Here is an 18020-nt window from a genome sequence, read left to right on the forward strand (position 1 = left end):
TACAGTAGAACCTGAGAAAGCCGGAGCCTGTGTAAGGTGGAAACCTGTCAGAGAAGGAAATCTCCAATATTTTCCACTAATAGGAGTGATAGAAAAGTGGTGAGAATGCACCCTGTCAAAGGCGGGAAACTTGTGAGACCTGGAAAAACAAGGCAGTCCCGTGGAGTTCCAGCTCCCACAGGTTTCACTGTACACGCAAGAATTATTATTTTCTTCAAGAAAAAAATAAAGCACTAATTAGACCAAAAGAAAAGGAGAAAAAAGAAAAAAATGGAAATGGGCAAAGTACCACAGACACAGAAAAAATTGAAGGTTTAAGACTTAACTCTCTCTGCAGCTCTGCAAGGAAATATGAAGACATGGATGAAATGGATGCTCTCCTAGGAAATTTGAAATTACCAAAACTGATGTTATAACCAATAAAAATCTTGTCCTCACAGACCTGTGTCCTTGGAAGACATTAAAATTTTTGTCAAACAGCCTCTGCCCCTGTTACCACAAAAAATGCTAGTCCTGAAGCTTTCCAAGACAAATTCTCCCAAATCTTCAATGTTTGAATTCCGCTAGTATTTATCCTTTTCTAGAGATTAGAAAAAGCAGGAAAATACCAAAATTGTCTTTTAAAAAGCAAAATATAGACTTCTACTTGAGCCCATGATGGAATAATAGGAACAAGCTGACCCTCCTGTCTGAAATAGCAACAACAACAAAAAAGAAACCGTTAAAATATATGAAACAACAGTTTTCATGACACCAGGCATCAGCCAACCATGGACAGTGATCCCTGAGAGACAGGAAATACAAAAAATAAGCCCTATGATTTTCTAACCGACTGCCTTGAGATAGTCTCCAGGCTGCAATGACAGGACAGGGAACCTAGGTGGAGCCCAGTGAACACTGAGTTGAGGAGACAGAGCTGAGAGAACAGGGAGACCAGGATGATTAAAGCTCACAGGACAGAGTACTGAATAGCAGAGAGCCACACAGAGGAAGAACCCTGGAGATCTGCAGAGGGTCCCTGTAGTAGTTATCTAGTGCTGCTATAACAGAAATACCACAAGTGGATGGCTTTAACAAAGAGAAATTTATTCTCTCACAGTCTAGGAGGCTAGAAGTCCAAATTCAGGGTGTCAGCTCCAGGGGAAGGCATCAAAGGATGTGCTCCACTCCTGGCTCTTCTTGCTTGGTGGTATGAGGTCCCTCTCTTCTCTGCTCACTTCTCTCTTTTATATCTCAAAAGAGATTGACTCAAGATACAATCTAATCCTGTAGATTGAGTCCTGCCTCATTAACATCATAGAGGTAGGATTTACAACACATAGGATTATCATATCAGATCACGATATGGAGAACAACCACACAATACTGGGAATCATGGCCTAGCCAAGTTGACACACATGTTGGGAGGACAAAATTCAATCCGTAACAGTACCCTTGAGTATTCAGCCAAGTACTGCTCCATGTATATGGTGAGGAAACTACCTGAGGCCCAGAAAAGAACTCTCTGAAAGGACTAGAGGGAAAGGTGCCTATTGTTCACACAGGGTCTGGAACAGTTCTTGCCCCCACCAGCCAGACTGGAAAAACTCCTAATTCACAGTACTTTGAATTGAATACTTGGGGAGGTCTTGCCTCAGGCCCTCAGTAAAGGGAAATAATTAGCCCTAGGCTGAGCACTGATACAGATTCGACTAACAAATCATAAAATCACAAAAAGTTCAAATTGTTTCCAACTAATTTAACTGCAACCCAGAATAAAGCTCAAGAATATTTATAGGAACACAAAAATATGTAGCACCCAACAAAGTAAATTCACAATGTCTAACATCTAATCAAAGATTCCCAGATATGCAAAGAAGTAGGAAAACACAACTAATAATCAGGATAAAATCCATCAATCGAAACTGATCCAGAACTGCCAAGATGTTAGCAATATTAGGACATTAAATCAGTTATTATAACTATATTCCATATGTTCAAAATTTAAGTAGAGACATGGAAGATCTAAAAAAGACCCAAACTGAACCCCTAGAGATGAAAATGCAATGCCTAGGATGAAAAATATCCCAGATGACATCAATGGCAAATTTGATATCACAGAACAAAAGATTAGTGAACTTGAAGTAAGAGGCATACAATACAAATAACATACAATACATACAACAAATTGCACACGTTTGAAGTGTACAATTCGATAAGTTTGACATATGTATACACCCACAAAACCATCATCACAATCAAGATAGTAAACATAATTTTTAAAAACCAAATCCAAACCTGTTGCCATCGAGTGGATTCTGACTCTTAGCAACCCTAAAGAACAGAGCATAACCACCCCATATGGTTTTCAAGGCTGTAATGTTTACAGGAGCGGACTGCCACATCTTTCTCCCCCAGAGTGGCTGGTGGGTTCAAACCACCCATCTGTTGGTAAGCAGCTGAGAGCTTTAACCACTGTGCCACCAGGGCTCCAGTAAATATTATTACCACCCCAAAAGTCTCCTCATGCCCTTCTTTGTAATTCCTCCCCTCCTGCCCCAATTTGTCTCTGCCCCATCCTATTCCTAGGCAACAAATGATCTGCTTTCTGTCATTATAGATTCGTTTGTATTTCCTAGGAGTTTATATGAATGAAATCATAGAGTATAGACTGTTTTTTCTCTGACTTCTTTCACTCCACGTATTTATTTTGAGATTCATCTACATTGTTCTGGTATCATTAGTTCATTCCTTTGTATTGTTGAGTAGTATTCCATCGTACAGATATAAAACCAAAAAAAAAATAAACAAAACCCATTGCCATGGAGTTGATTCCCACTCATAGTGACCCTATAGGACAGAGTAGAACTGCCCCATAGGGTTTTCAAGGAGCGGCTGGTAGACTCGAACTACTGACCTTTTGGTTAGCAGCCATAACTCTTAACCACTGCTCCATCAGGGCTCAAGTACAGCAATTTGTTCATCCATGAGCTTGTTGATGGACAATTAGGTAATTTTCTGTCTGGGGCTTTTACAAGTAAGGCTGCTATGAACATTTGTGTACAAGTCTTTGTATGGACATATGTTTTTATTTCTCTTGGGCAAATATGTAGAAGTGGAATGACTAGATCACATTGTAGATGTACATTTAACTTTTTAAGAAACTGCCAGACTGTTTTCCAAAGTTGTGTAACAACCAGCAGCGTATGAGAGTTCCAGTTTCTCCACATCCTCACCAACACTTGGTATGCTCAGTCTTTTTAATTTTAGACATCCTAATATTTATATAGTGGTATCTCATTGTAGTTTTAATTTGCATTTCCCTAATGCCTAATGATATTGAACATCTTTCCATATCTTTGTTTACCATCTGAATATCTGCTTTGTTGAAGTATCAGTTGAATTCTTTCACCCAGTTTTTAATTGGGTTATTTGTTTTCCTATTAATTAATTTTGAGTGTTCTTTATATATTCTGGATGCAAGTCTCTAATTAGATATATAATTTTAAAATATTTCTCCTAATCTTTGGCTTGTCATTCTCTTAACAGTATCTTTCAAAGAGAAAAATGTTTTTAATTTTTATGTAATCAAAATTATCTTTTTTTTTTTTTTGATCATGCTTTTGATATTGTATCTAAGAAATATTTGCTTAATCCAAGGCCAAAAAGATGTTCACATGTGTTTTCTTTTATACATTTTATAGTTTTAGATTTTACATTTGGGTCTATGATCCCTTTTGAGTTAACTTTTGTATGTATTGCAGGATATGGAAAGAAGTTTTTTTTTAATATATAGATATCCAGTAGCTCCACATCATTTGTTGAAAAACTTACCCTTTCTCCTCTGAATCATCTTCGCACTTTTGTTGAAAACCAATTGTCCATATATGTGCAAATCTATTTCCAGACTTTCTGTCCTCTTCGTTGGATCCATTATCTATCTTTGCAGTAATACTATACATCTTTATTACTGTAATATTATAGTAAGTCTTCAATCGGGTGTTACACCTTAAAATTTGTTCTTCTTTGTCAAAATTAGTTTGGCTATTTTAGGTCCCTTGCATTTCCATAAAAATTTAAAAATAAACTTATCAATTTCTATGAAAAAAAGCTTGATGAGCTTTTTATTGATATTGTGTTGTATCTATGATCAATTGGAGAGAAATATCATCTGAGCAATATTGAGTTTCCTCATAAACACATTTATTTAGGTCTCCACATATGTAGGTCTTCTCAATTTCTCTCTGTAATATTTTATAGTTTTCAGTGTACAGGCATTGCACATCTTTTGTAAGATTCATGTCTAAGTTTTTAATATTTTAATGTGGTTTGGCTTTTTATTTCAATTTCCGATTGTTCATTCCTAACTAAACAAATAAAATTAATTTCACGTATTGATCTTGTATCATGCAACTTTCCTAAACTCTCTTATTAGTTCTAATAGCTTTTTTGTAGATTCCATCATATTTTCTACATAAATAATTACATCATCTGCAAATAAATACAGCTTTACTTTTTCTTTTAAAATCTGAGTCTTTTAATTCTTGATTTTGCTTTTTTGCACTGGTTATATCTCCAGTACAATTTCGAATAGAAGTGATAAAAGCACTTGTTCCTGATCTAAGGGAGAAAACACTCAGTCTTTCACCACCAATGTTGGTGTTAGCTGCAGGTTTTTCATATAAAAAACCAAATCCATTGCCATCTAGTCAATTCCGACTCATTGCGACACTATAGGACAGAGTAGAACTGCCCTGTAGGGTTTCCAAGGCTGTGAATCTTTACCGAAGCAGACTGCCACATCTTTCTCCCTCGGAGCGGCTGGTGGGCAGAAACCACCCACCTTTCAGTTAGCAGCTGAGTGCTTTAACCACTGTGCCACCAGGGCTCCTTCAGGCTTTTCATAGATGCTCTTTCTTCTTAGTTTGCTGGGGGATTTTGTCAGGAACAGATATTGGATTTTTGTCAAATTATTTTTCTTTACTCCTGGAGATGATGAAATGGTTTGTCTTTTTACATTAGTAATGCGGTGAATAACATTAATTTCAAATGTTGAACCAACCTTGCATTCCTAGGATAAAGCCCACTTTGTCATGTATTATCCTTTTGTGTATTGATAAATTTCATTCTTTAAAATTTCATCAGGACTTTTTCCTCTATGTTCGTGAGGAATATTGCTTTGTAGTTTTCTTTTCTTACAGTGTCTTTGCCTGGTTTAGAGATGAGAAAAAAAAATGGTCACAAAGAATCAGTTGTGAAGCATTATATCCTCTTCATCTTCTAGAATAACATTTGTGGAATTATTCTTATTTCTTCTTTGTTGTTGTTGTTGTTAGGTGCTGTAGAGTCAGTTCCAACTCATAGTGACCCTACGTACAACAGAACAATTGTTAGGATGGTGCCCAGTCCTGCACCATCCTCACAATCATTGTGCCTGAACCCATTGTTGCAGCTACTGTGTTAATCCATCTTGTTGAAGGTCTTCCTCTTTTTCACTAGCTTTCCACCTTACCAAGCATGATGTCCTTCTCCAGGGACTGATCCCTCCTGATAACGTGGCCAAAGTATGTGAGACGTAGTCTCGCCATCCTTACTTCTAAGGAGCATTCTGATTACACTTCTTCCAAGACAGATTTGTTCATTCTTTTGGCAGTCCATGGTATATTCAATATTCTTCACCAACATCACATTTCAAAGGTGTCAATTCCTTCTCCTTTAAGTATTTGGTATAATTCGCCAGTGAGGGCACCCTCTGCCTTCTCTTTGATATAAGGTTTTTAACTACAGTACAAATTTCTTTGTAGTTAATTTTGTTGTTGTTGTTCTAAGGTTTTTAACTACAGATTTAATTTATGTAATCCATATAGGGGTATTCAAGTTATCTATTTTTTGTGAGTTTTGGTAATTTGTGTAATTTCCATTTCATCTAAGTTGTCAAATTTATTGCCACAAAGTTGCTCAAAATATTCCCTTAATATTATTATTTTCTCTGTTACTTTTTAGTCATTGATTTCATTGATTTCCACTCTGAATCTTATTATTTATTTCCTCTGCTTATTTTGGATTGAATTTGCACATTTTTTTTCTAGTTTCTAAAGGTAGAAGCTGAGGTTATTGATTTCAGAACACACAGGTTTACAGTAAGCAAGGTACCCATGGGCTTACAGTAAGCAAGGTACATACGGGCCTACGATAAGCAAAGGTACACACAGGCTTACTTATGCTTACTTACTAATCTGTGGTGCACAATTTCACATGGGTTTTCAAAAACAGGTGAAATTGTGCACTACAGATTAGTAAGTAAGCACAAGTAAGCCTGTGTGTATCTTGCTTGTTGGGTAGTCCATCCCTGGATTATGATGGAACATGATGTGATATGTGTGAGACAGAGCTAATAATGCTGGTAAGCCTTGCAGAGGTAAGAGCCACACATCCAGTCCCTCACCTTGGCTTGCCCAGCGCCTGCTGGCAAAGAGTTCTCTGGCCATGATTGGTTATTAAATCTTAATCACAGCCTTCTCCTGCAATCAAGAGCCTTGATTAACTCCGTTCACAGTCCTGCAAGGTCAGAAATGAGGAGGCAGAAAGAAGGGAGAAATCAGCGTAACAACCATTTAGAGCACCATGACTTGTCAGCAGAGACTATTGCATTGCTGTTAGCCTTTAAGTGATTTCCCACCAGGACTCTCGCTCTCCGTCATGTGCTTTCTTTTCAGAGATTTTCTGTTGTGAGCCCTTATTCCCAGGGGAGAAGCTACTGCCAACAGAGGATCCAGTACAAAAAAGCTGGTCAAGTAAGACTGCACCAGGTCAGGCAATGAAATTCCTTCTCAGAAAAACACCTTAGCAATGTGAGATAGAAAAATCAGCAGCTTCTGAATCCCCTACAGATGACCTGAGGTTCATCTATTAGGGGGCACTTTCCTCCCCCTAAAAATAAAAAGTTAGCTTGGCAGCCTCTCGACTGTTCTTGGAAGCAGCTGTCTGATTGCATCTTGATGGTGAGGCTGAGCCTAAAGCTATTCATTTTGCCTCATCTATGAGCCCAACGCCATCTGGAATGATGTTTCACCTTTTAACTTGCGAGGTGCACAGGTATGCCTCATCGCTCTCACCATCTCCCTAGCTGCTAATGGGCATAAAGTCAAGTATGTGCCTTCCAAACCCATTGCCTTCTAGTCAATTCCAACTTACAGTGATCCTATAGGACAGAGTAGAACTGCTCCATACGGTTTCCCAGGCTGTGATCTTTATGGAAGCAGACTACCACAGCTTTCTCCCGCAGAGCAGCTGGTGGGTTCGAACCACTGACCTTTTGGTTAGCAGCCAAACACTTAACCACTGCACCACCAGGGCTCCTTAGTATGTGCCTTAGGCGGAGATGATGGCCCTCTGAAGAAACCCAGGACTTCGTTAACTATCTTAGTGAGCTAAAGGAGGAACAGCTATTCTCTGGCACCAGTAAATCTAGAATAGCCGGAACGGGGACAATGATGATGTCCATTGCCTACAGGGGGCTTTCCACTGTTGTTACCACCTTTTTTATTGCCCCACTTTTGTTACCCTTTCCCCTACCTGCTCTCTGTCCATGCTACTTGGCACGTAGACAGGGCTGTCTGATTAGTATTTAAACCCAGGAGAGAGGAATAGGCATTCTCCTCCTAAGACGCAAACTGGGGTGTGCTTGGATGTGATCTTAACCCTGTGGATGGGAGCCTCACTTCCAGGAACATTGGCTGATATGGATGTTTGCTGTCCTACTCATCCCTGTCCTGTTTGTTCTGTGAGTAATAAATGCTGCTGACCATGCCGTTGGAACAACATCTGGTCTGTGCTCTGCTCCAAATAGTCTTCACTAAAAACTTGTGAATATAGTGACATGGCAGAAATTGACTAACAAATCAGTCTTACAAGAAATCCTACCTCCTTAGAAGAGAGGATGGCAAGACTTCAACTCACTTACTTCGGACATGTTACCAGGAAAGATCAATCATTAGAAAAGGACATCCTGTTTGCTAAAGTAGCAAGTCAAAACTCTCAAGGAGATGGATTGATACAATAGCTGCAACAATGAACTCAAACATACCAACAATCGTGAAGATGGCACAGGACTGGGCAATGTTTCACTTTGTTTTACATAAGGTCACCACCAGTCAGAGCCAGCTCCATAGCAACTAACAACAAAAATTAAAAAAACGAAACAAGCCAGGCTAAGATCATTACTTTATAAATGTTTGTTTGTCGCTCAGAGTGTTATTTGATCTAATCAGTTCTCATCACGTTCATAGCATTCTCAAAACATTCTGAGGATAGCACTTCTTGTAAGAAATGTATAACCTTGGAAGGGAGATGACATGTAAACTGGCAATTATAACACAAGACAAAGCAGTGCTTAAGCAGGGCCCCTCAAAAAAGGGCCCAAGGGGCTTAGGGATGGCTGAAACCCCATCTGGTGGGAATCTGGAAAGGCTTTGGAAAAGGTAGCTTTGGAGATAAGCCTTAAACAAAAAAACAAACCCCTTGCCATTGAGTCCATTCCAACTCATAGCAACCCTATAGGGACCCTATACAACAGAGTAGAACTGCCCAAGAGGGTTGCCAAGGCTGTAAATCTTTACAGAATCAGACTGCCACATCTTTCTCCCTCAGAGCAGCTGGTAGGTTCAATCCACCAGCCTTTCCATTTGCAGCCGAGCGCTTAACCACTGACCACCAGGGCTCCTTTGAGATAAGCCTTAAAAAAGGAGAAAAATTTCAACAGATGGAGATGGGGTGGGGGTGGGGTGAATCTAAAATGTTCATCTAAACTTCTCAAGCATTCACACCTTCAAAATTTCCACTGCAAAGTGTTGGGCTTAATTAATTCAGCTTCAAACCCTCATTTGCCTCTTCTCTCTCCGCTGAAGTCAAGAAGAGATGGGAACAATGTGTTCCTCCTTCTTCCCACTGGCTTTGGGAAGTGTAATGCTTGTGAGCCACAGGGGCCATGCTGAGAGGGTTAGTCACCAACTCCGTTCTTGACGTATGGCCCTGGGTGAGTGATGCTTCTCTTCAGCTGCAGGAAATAACAGTGTGGTGGTCAGATGTGTTTACCTCTAAAATACGCTACAGCCAAATAAGTTTCCAGGGATTGTTCAGGCAGAACATCACATTTAGATCGGTCCAAAGGCATCATTTGTTAATTAACTGCAGTTCTTTGTGTCCAAAGCAGAGGTCACCCACAGCACCTGGTTTGCAGTCAACGCTTGCTTTGTATTCAGTTTCCCAGCTGGGCTGAGTCACCACAAGGTCAAAGCAAGTGCCCTGCATCAGACAAGTGCTTGTTGTTGTTAGGTGCCATCAAGTCGGATCCAACTCACAGCGACCCTACACACAACAGAACGAAACTGCCAGGTCCTGTGCCCTCCTCACAGTCATCGCTATATTTGAGCCCATTGTTGCAGCCACTGTGTCAATCCATCTCATTGAGGGTCTTCCTCTTTTTCGCTGACCCTCTACACTATCAAGCATGATGTCCTTCTCCACGGACTGGTCCCTCCTGATAGCATGTCCAAAGTACATGAGACAAAGTCTCGCCATCCTTGCTTCTAAGGAGCATTCTGGTCGCACTTCTTCCAAGATAGATTTGTTCATTCTTCTGACAGTCTATGGTGTATTCAATATTCTTTGCCAACACCATAGTTCAAAGGCATCAATTCTTCTTCCGTCTTCCTCATTCATTGTCCAGCTTTCGTATGCATATGTGGTGATTGAAAATATCATGGCTTGGGTCAGGAGCACTTTAGTCCTCAAAGTGCCATCTTTACTTTTCAACAGAAAGCCTACAACTGAGCTGTCCAGGAGGCCCAGCTTTCTGCCCTAATCTCAGCACTTTCTGCAGTATGCACATTTAATCGGGGTGACCTAAGGAAGGCAAGCGATGCCTGTGTTCTCTGGGCATTCATTAATTAGAATTCAATTAAGACTTTGTCATCAACCATTGAACAAATGTTAGTGACCCTTCTTATTTCATTTGAAGCCAAGATAACTCTCATTTGGATGGCAGACGGCATGTCTGGAACATATTACCATGACTGAAAACAGATGCACTATGCAACGGGCCCTTTAAATTGCTGCTAGAGGACCCCAAGGAGTCATAGACATATTCTCAGGGAGCTGCCACTTCTCTGATTGTTGGAGGGTTTTCATTTCAATGCTTTTATTAATGTAAATAATATTCTCTGGGCGATCACCTTATAACCAATAACAACTTCAGTGCTCATGTTTGTGTTTGTGTTTATATTAATATTGGAGACAAGGAGAACTATCCAGCTAATGAGAAAAGAAGTGAGATTAATCCATAAATGAAGCATTCTTACTAAATGGGAACAAAATCATGCTAAATTGACACACTATACAGATAAAGGTTTGCCACGGCGTAACCGGAAAATTGATTAATCATGTAGTCCGTGGAGGTATAAGCACAGCAAACTAATTTTCAAATTTAAGCTGTAAATAGCAGGTTAGTTTCAGCAAAACAACATCATGTTCCACATCCAATTAATGTTAGCTTATTGGTTTTCTAATTTTTATTTGTATTTATTTTATGAATTTGATTTCATGAATCATTTCATAAGATCTTAAACATAAGGATTTTATACATAGTTTTATGTTTACATATTTTTAGGTAAAAAAGCAATTAAAAAAATGATTCAAGTCAAAAATAAAATTTTTACCCTTTTACTCAAATTTGAGAAATAATGAAGTATGGCCTACTCCTTTCCATTTGTCAAAAACGCACTGTGCTAGATCCACAAGTAGAGTCCTGGCTCCCTGAGGGACCGAGTTACTGGGCTGAAGGCTGGGGACCGTGGTCTCCGGGGACATCTAGCTTAATTGGCATAACATAGTTTATAAAGAAAATGTTCCACATTCTACTTTGGTGAGTAGCGTCTGGGTCTTAAAAGCCTGCAAGCAGCCATCTAAGATACTCCACCAGTCTCACCCCAACTGGAGCAAAGGAGAATGAAGAAAACCAAAGACACAAGGGAAAGATTAGTCCAAAGGACTAATGGCCCACAACTACCACAGCCTCCACCAGACTGAGTCCAGTACAAGCAGATAGTACCCAGCTACCACAACTGACTGCTCTGACAGGGATCACAATAAAGGGTCCCAGATAGAGCTGGAGAAAAATGTAGAACAAAATTCAAATTCACACACAAAAGAAGATCAGACTTGTTGGTCTGACAGAGACTGGAGAAGCCAGTCTGGCCCCTGGACACCCTTTTAACTCAGTACTGAAGTCACTCCTGAGGTTCACCCTTCAGCCAAGATTAGACAGGTCTATAGGGCCAACAATAACACACATGGGAAACGTGCTTCGTAGTTCAATCATGTATACAAGACTAATGGGCACACCAGTCCAAAAGCAAAGACGAGACAGCAGGAAGGGACAGGGAAACTGGACAAATGGAAACAGGGAAACTGGAGTAGAGAAAGGGAGACGCTGACACATCATGGGGTGGAACCAATGCCACAAAATAATTTGTTTATCGAGAAGCTAATTTTTTCTGTAAACTTTCACCTAAAGCGCAATTAAAGAAAAAAGAATCCTGGCTATTTTTCAAGCCATTCTAAATAAAAGTGAAGAGCTTAGTATAATGAAAGGAAAAAAAGGGTTAAGGAGTTAAGGGTTCAAATCCCAGCTATGCCACTTGCAGGGTGAGACACCTTGGACAAGCTACTTTACCACACTGGGCCTCATTTTTTATCATCTGTGATAAAAAAAATTTTATCAGATTTTTTTTTTTTTCAGATTTCTTTCAACTCTGAAATGCTATGATTTTACTAGTCCTTTTTTCTAAAGATGTTAGCTGGCAGTCTCTGGCTCACGGAGTCTAGCCTCTGCTGGCCAAAACCCATTACTGCAATCCTGGACATCTGTTGTCAGCTCCCGGCTCATCGCGGACCCCCAACTCATCGCAACCCCATGCACAAAGGGATTGAACCTTTGTGATTTTCAGAAGTAGATCACCAGGCCTTTCTTCCTAGTCCGTCTTAGTCTGGAAGCTCCACTGAAATCTGTTCAGAATCATAGCTACACGCAAGCCTCCACTGACAGACGGGTAGTATCTGTGCATGAGGTGCATTGGCTGGGAATCAGACCTGGGGCTCCCACAAGAATGGTGAGAATTCTACCACCGTACCACCAGTACTCCTTCCCAACATCTATCAACTGTCAATGTCACAGTGCCAAGACTGGTCGGGCTTCTACAAAAAAGTCAGGTAGGCTTAGTTTGCCTCTGTCTTCCACCCTCATTCTCATTCTCTTATTTTCTCTCTCCTCAGATTCTTTTGTCAGTGTCAAATGAATACCAAAGACGTCCTTCAGGTTGGCCTCATCTCTACCCTGTTCTTAGCAAACCAGCCTGCCCATGCACCGTGGCCTGCAATGATTAAGTTTATACCACGAGACCCCACCCCCTACCACCACTATGCACTAAGATAGAAGGTCAATGTCATGGTTTGAATTCTGTCCCCCCAAAAATGTGTGTATCAATTTGGCTAGGCCATGATTCCTGGTACTGTGTGATTTTCCTATATGTTGTAAATCCTGCCTCTATGATGTTCATGAGGGAGGATGGGTGGCAGTTGTGTTAGTAAGGCAGGACTGGATCTACAAGACTGGATTGTGTCCTGAGGCAATCTCTTGAGATATAAAAGAGAGAAGTGAGCAGTGAGACAGGGGTACCTCATACCTTCAAGAAAGCAGTGCCAGGAGCAGAGCATGTCCTTTGGACCGGGGGAACACTGATGAGAAGGCCGACAGAGAGAGAAAGACTTCCCCTGGAGCTGACACACTGAATTTGGACTTTTAGCCTACTTTGAGAGTGAAAACCATCCACTTGTGGTATTTCTGTTATAGCAGCACTAGATGACTAAGACAGTCAAGAAGCTCTCACAGGATAGTTGCAGATAACTATGGAGGCAAATATGATTATGAAGTATATTTTGGTAATGCTTTCACCAACTGGGTAGATAAAGATAATGTAGAATCATGCCATAAGAAATTAGTAAAGGAAAACATAAAATTTAAATCCATATGTAAAATAACTTGGCAGATTGCCCATGAGGCATTCAGCTAGAGTGAATGTGTTTATATTCATACATGTATTCAGAGGGTGGGGGAATGTACATGTACGTTGAGAGATAAGAGAAAGACGAATATAAAAACCAAGACTATAAAAGATTGGGGCTGGAAAATTGCTGTAACTATAGGGCCAGTCCCTGCATAGGACAGCCAAAGATCCCAATGTACTGTGCCCAAAGGAACATGGAAGACTCTGCTTGCTCTAGGCAGACATCAATATCCAGGGAGGTTTTATCTGAATGACGAGACATCCCAACAGCTGGTCACATAGTAAGCACAGTTGTAGGCAATCAGTCCATCCACAGTCCATCCAGTTAGCACCTGGAGCAACAGAGAGCACAGAACAGGCTTCCTCCCTATAGAAGTGGGGCTTAGGTCAAAGCTTCTGGCTCAACAGGGAAACTGAGGCATTGTATGGACTGGATCTTCTCGACAGGACCATAGAGCAGGCTGGGACTCAAAAGATACATGCATGTCCGTGGTTCAGCCAAATAAAATGGGAACCAAGACTTCAACAGCACATCTAATTCCTGATCTCTGCAAACTCCAGAGTGGTTCCAGAACTGGATGTGACTGGGACGCAAGGGCTGACAGACAACCTGGATGTTGGTGATGACTATTTTTCCACTAGGGTTGTTATAAATAAATCATCTTAGCCAAATATTTGTGGATGTTTGTAAGCTGGTAAACAACAGGGAGGTGGGTTGTACCTGAAGATTTCTGGGAAGGTCTTCCAGAAGTACTTTGTTTCTGTGTATTATGTTGTTGTTGTTAAATGCTGTCGAGTCAGTTCTGACTTGTAGTGACCCCATGTGCAACAGAACAAAACACGGCCTGGTCCTGCACCATCCTCACAATCCTTGTTATCTTTGAGCCCGTTGTTGTAGCCACTGTGTCAATCCATCTCATTGAAAGTTTTCCTCTTTCTTTCTGACCCTCTACTTTACCAAGCATGATGTCCTTCTCCAGGGACTGATCCCTCCTGACAATATGTCCAAAGTACGTGAGACGTAATGTCGCCATCTTTGCTTCCAAGGAGCATTCTGGCTGTATTTCTTCCAAGACAGATTGACTCATTCTTCTGGCAGTCCATGGCATATTCAATATTCTTCACCAACATCACAATTCGAAGGCATCAATTCTTCTTCAGTCTTCCTTATTCATTGTCCAGCTTTTGCATGCATATGAGGGGATTGAAAACACCATGGCTTGGTTCAGGTGCATCTTAGTCTTCAAGGTGACTTCTTTGCTTTTTAACACTTTAAAGGGGTCTTTTGCTGCAGATTTGCTCAATGCAATGCATCATTTGATTTCTCGACTGCCACTTCCATGGGTGTTGATTTGGATCCAAGTAAAATGAAATCCTTGACAACTTCAATCTTTTCTCTGTTTATCATGATGTTGCTTATTGGCCCAGCGGTGAAGACTTTTTTTTCTTTATGTTGAGGTGTAATCCATACTGAACTCTGTAGTCTAATTTTCATCAGTAAGTGCTTCAAGTCCTCTTCACTTTGAGCAAGCAAGGATCATAGTTTCCATTTTTCAAAGAATTTTCATGGTTTTTTGCGGTAGGTTTGATTTAAATGAAATTAATTTAAATAACTAGTCAATTAGATTCCATCAACTTTTCCTACAAAATTGCATTCTTGTTTGATAGTACCTTGCCACATATTTTTCAGAAACCCGGGTGTATGTTATAGAATTCATAGAATTAAAGAGGTACATACTATATCATGAATCTGATATTTTATGATCAATTTTCTATTCATATAAGAAAACCAAATGGTAATATGATTATTTTTACCGTAGTCAACTGAAGCAGATGCTGACTTACCCATTGGAAGAGGAAGCACTGGTAACCCAAGAGATTAATCAGGAATATACAAGGGATATTGTTTTAATGCAGTACCAGGAAGACATCAGCCACCATCAAAACCATTTATCAAACATAAAAATTAACATTCAAATAGTGCTTTAGGGCATAAAACCTGCTTGATATTTTGTTTATTGTCTGTTTCCCCACACTAGAGTGTAGGCTGTATGAGAGCAGAGATTCTCTTCTGCCTCATTCACTACTGTATCCTCAACACAACAAACAGTGCGTGGCACATAGTAGACACTTGTTGTTGTTGTAGTTGGGAGCCCTGGTGTCACAGTGGTTAAGAGTTCAGCTGCTAACCAAAAAAGGTCGGCAGTTCGAATCCACCAGCTGCTTCTTGGAAACCCTATGGGGCAGCTCTACTCTGTCCTATAGGATCGCTATGAGTTGGAATTGACTTGATGGCAATGGGTTTGGTTTTGGGGGGTTTTGTCGTTGTGGTTAGGTGCTGTCGAGTCAGTTTCAACTCATAGCGACCTTATGTACAACAGAATGAAAAACTGCCAGGTCCTGTGCAATCCTCACAATTGTTGCTATGTTTGAGCCCATTTTTGCAGCCACTGTGTCAATCCATCTTGTTGAGGCTCTTCCTCTTTTTCACTGACCCTCTACTTTACTAAGCACGATGTCCTTCTCCAGGGACTGGTCCCTCCTGATAACATGTCCAAAGTACATGAGATGAAGTCTCAACATCCTCGCTTCCAAGGAGCACTCTGGATATATTTCTTCCAAGACAGACTTGCTAGTTCTTTTGGCAGTCCATGGTATAGTCAACATTCCTCAGCAACACCATAATTCAAAGGTGTCAATTCTTCTTCAGTCTTTCTTATTCATTCTCTAGCTTTCACATGCATATGAGGCTATTGAAAATATCATGGCTTGGGTCAGGTGCATCTTAGTCCTCAAAGTGACAATCTTTGCTTTTTAACACTTTAAAGAGGTCTTTTGCAGCAGATTTGACCAATGCAATACATCATTTGACTTCCTCACTGCTGCTTCCATGAGTGTTGATTGTTGACCCAAGTAAAATAAAATCCTTGACAGCGTCAATCTTGTTCCATTTATCATGATGTTGTTTACTGATCCAGTTGTGAGGATTTTTGTTTTCTTTATGACGAGGTGTAATCCATATTGAAGGCTGTAGTTTCTGGTCTTCATCAGTGAGTGCTTCAAGTTCTCTTCACTTTCAGCAAGCAAGGTTGTGTCATCTGCATATCACAGGTTGTTAATGAGTCTTCCACCAATCCTGATGCCACATTCTTCTTCATATAGTCCAGCTTCTCAGATTATTTGCTCAGCATACAGATTGAATAGGTATGGTGAAAGGATACAACCCAGATGCACAGCTTTCCTGACTGTAAACCATGCAGTATCCCCTTGTTCTGTTCAAAAAGCTGCCTCTTGGTCTATGTACAGGTTTCTCATGAGCACAAGTGTTCTGGAATTCCCATTCTTCACAATGTTATTGTGATGATCCACACAATCGAATGCCTTTGCATAGTCAATAAAACACAGGTAAACATCTTTCTGGTATTCTCTGCTTTCAGCCAAGATCCATTTGACATCAGCAATGACAACACTCATTCCATATCTTCTTCTGAATCCGGCTTGAATTTCTGGCAGTTCCCTGTCAATGTACTACTGCAACCGCTTTTGAATGATCTTCAGCAAAATTTTACTTGCGTGTGATATTAATAATATTGTTAGATAATTTCTGCATTCTGTTGGATCACCTTTCTTTGGAATAGGCACAAATATGGATCTCTTCCCGTTGGTTGGCCAGATATCTGTCTTCCAAGCAATAGATGGGAGAAGAGAATTCCAAGGAGAGGAAGCAGCTAATGTGAATGCTCTAAGGATGGAGAGAGCCTGGTGTGTTCACGAAACTCATGAGGTTAGAGCATAGTAAGCATCATGGATTGAACTATGTCCCCCCAAAATATCTGTCAACTTGGCTGGGTCATAATTCCCAATATTGTATAATTGTGTACCATTTTGTAATCTGATGTGATTTCCTTATGTGTTGTAAATTCATTCACTATGATCTAATAAGATGGATTAGCAGCAGTTATACTGGTGAGGTATACAAGGTTGGATAGTGTCTTAAGCCAATCTCTTTTGAGATATAAAAGACAGAAGCGAACAGAGACACATGGGAACCTCATACCACCAAGAAAGCGGTGCTGAGAGCAGAACGCATCCTTTGGACCTGAGGTTCCTGCACAGAGAAGCTCCCAGACCAAGGGGAGACTGATGCATCACAAGGACCTTCCTCCAGAAATGACTAAGACAGTAAGCAAGGGGGGGAAGAGTACTGGGACTTGATTCCAGAGAAGTGGTGGGGATGAGAGATCATGAAAGGCTTCTAGACCTTTCTAAGGCCTTGGCTTTTGCTCTGAGAGAAATGGGGAGCTATTGCAGAGACATAATCCTTGCCCTTGAAGCCTAGTCTCATCCTAGGTCATCTCTACAGGGTATTGCAATAAGAAGAGCCAGACCTATACTGGAATTCCTTCTCCACCTCTCCCTAGCTCTATAACTATGGGAAGTTACATCGTCTGACCTGTCAAATAAGCACGTTATACAACTTATCTCAATTAATCCTTTCAAAAGCTCTATGAGGTAGGTACAAGTATTTCCATTTTAGGGGTCAGAAACAGGTTTAGAGGTTTAGACCTGTTGCCATCTAGTCGATTCCAACTCATGGCAACCCCATGTGTGTCAGAGTAGAACTGTGCTCCATAGAGTTTTCAATGGCTGTAATCTTTCAGAAGTAGATCACCAGGACTTTCTTCTGAGGCAACTCTGGGTAGACTCGAACCTCCAACCTTTTGGTTAGCAGCCAAGCTCTTCACCACTAAGCCACAAGGGCTTCCCTAGAGGTTTAGAGAAGATTAAAGGTCTTGCTCAGAACTATCAGTCTGGGATATGAAAGAATCGAGATTTGAATTCAGTTGGTCTGACTCCAAGGACCCCCGGTGGCACAGTGGTTAAAAGCACTCAACCGCTAACTGAAAAGTTGGTGGTTCT

This window comes from Trichechus manatus, unplaced genomic scaffold (assembly GCF_000243295.1).
Source record: "Trichechus manatus latirostris isolate Lorelei unplaced genomic scaffold, TriManLat1.0 scaffold00153, whole genome shotgun sequence".
Classification (NCBI taxonomy): Eukaryota; Metazoa; Chordata; class Mammalia; order Sirenia; family Trichechidae; genus Trichechus; species Trichechus manatus.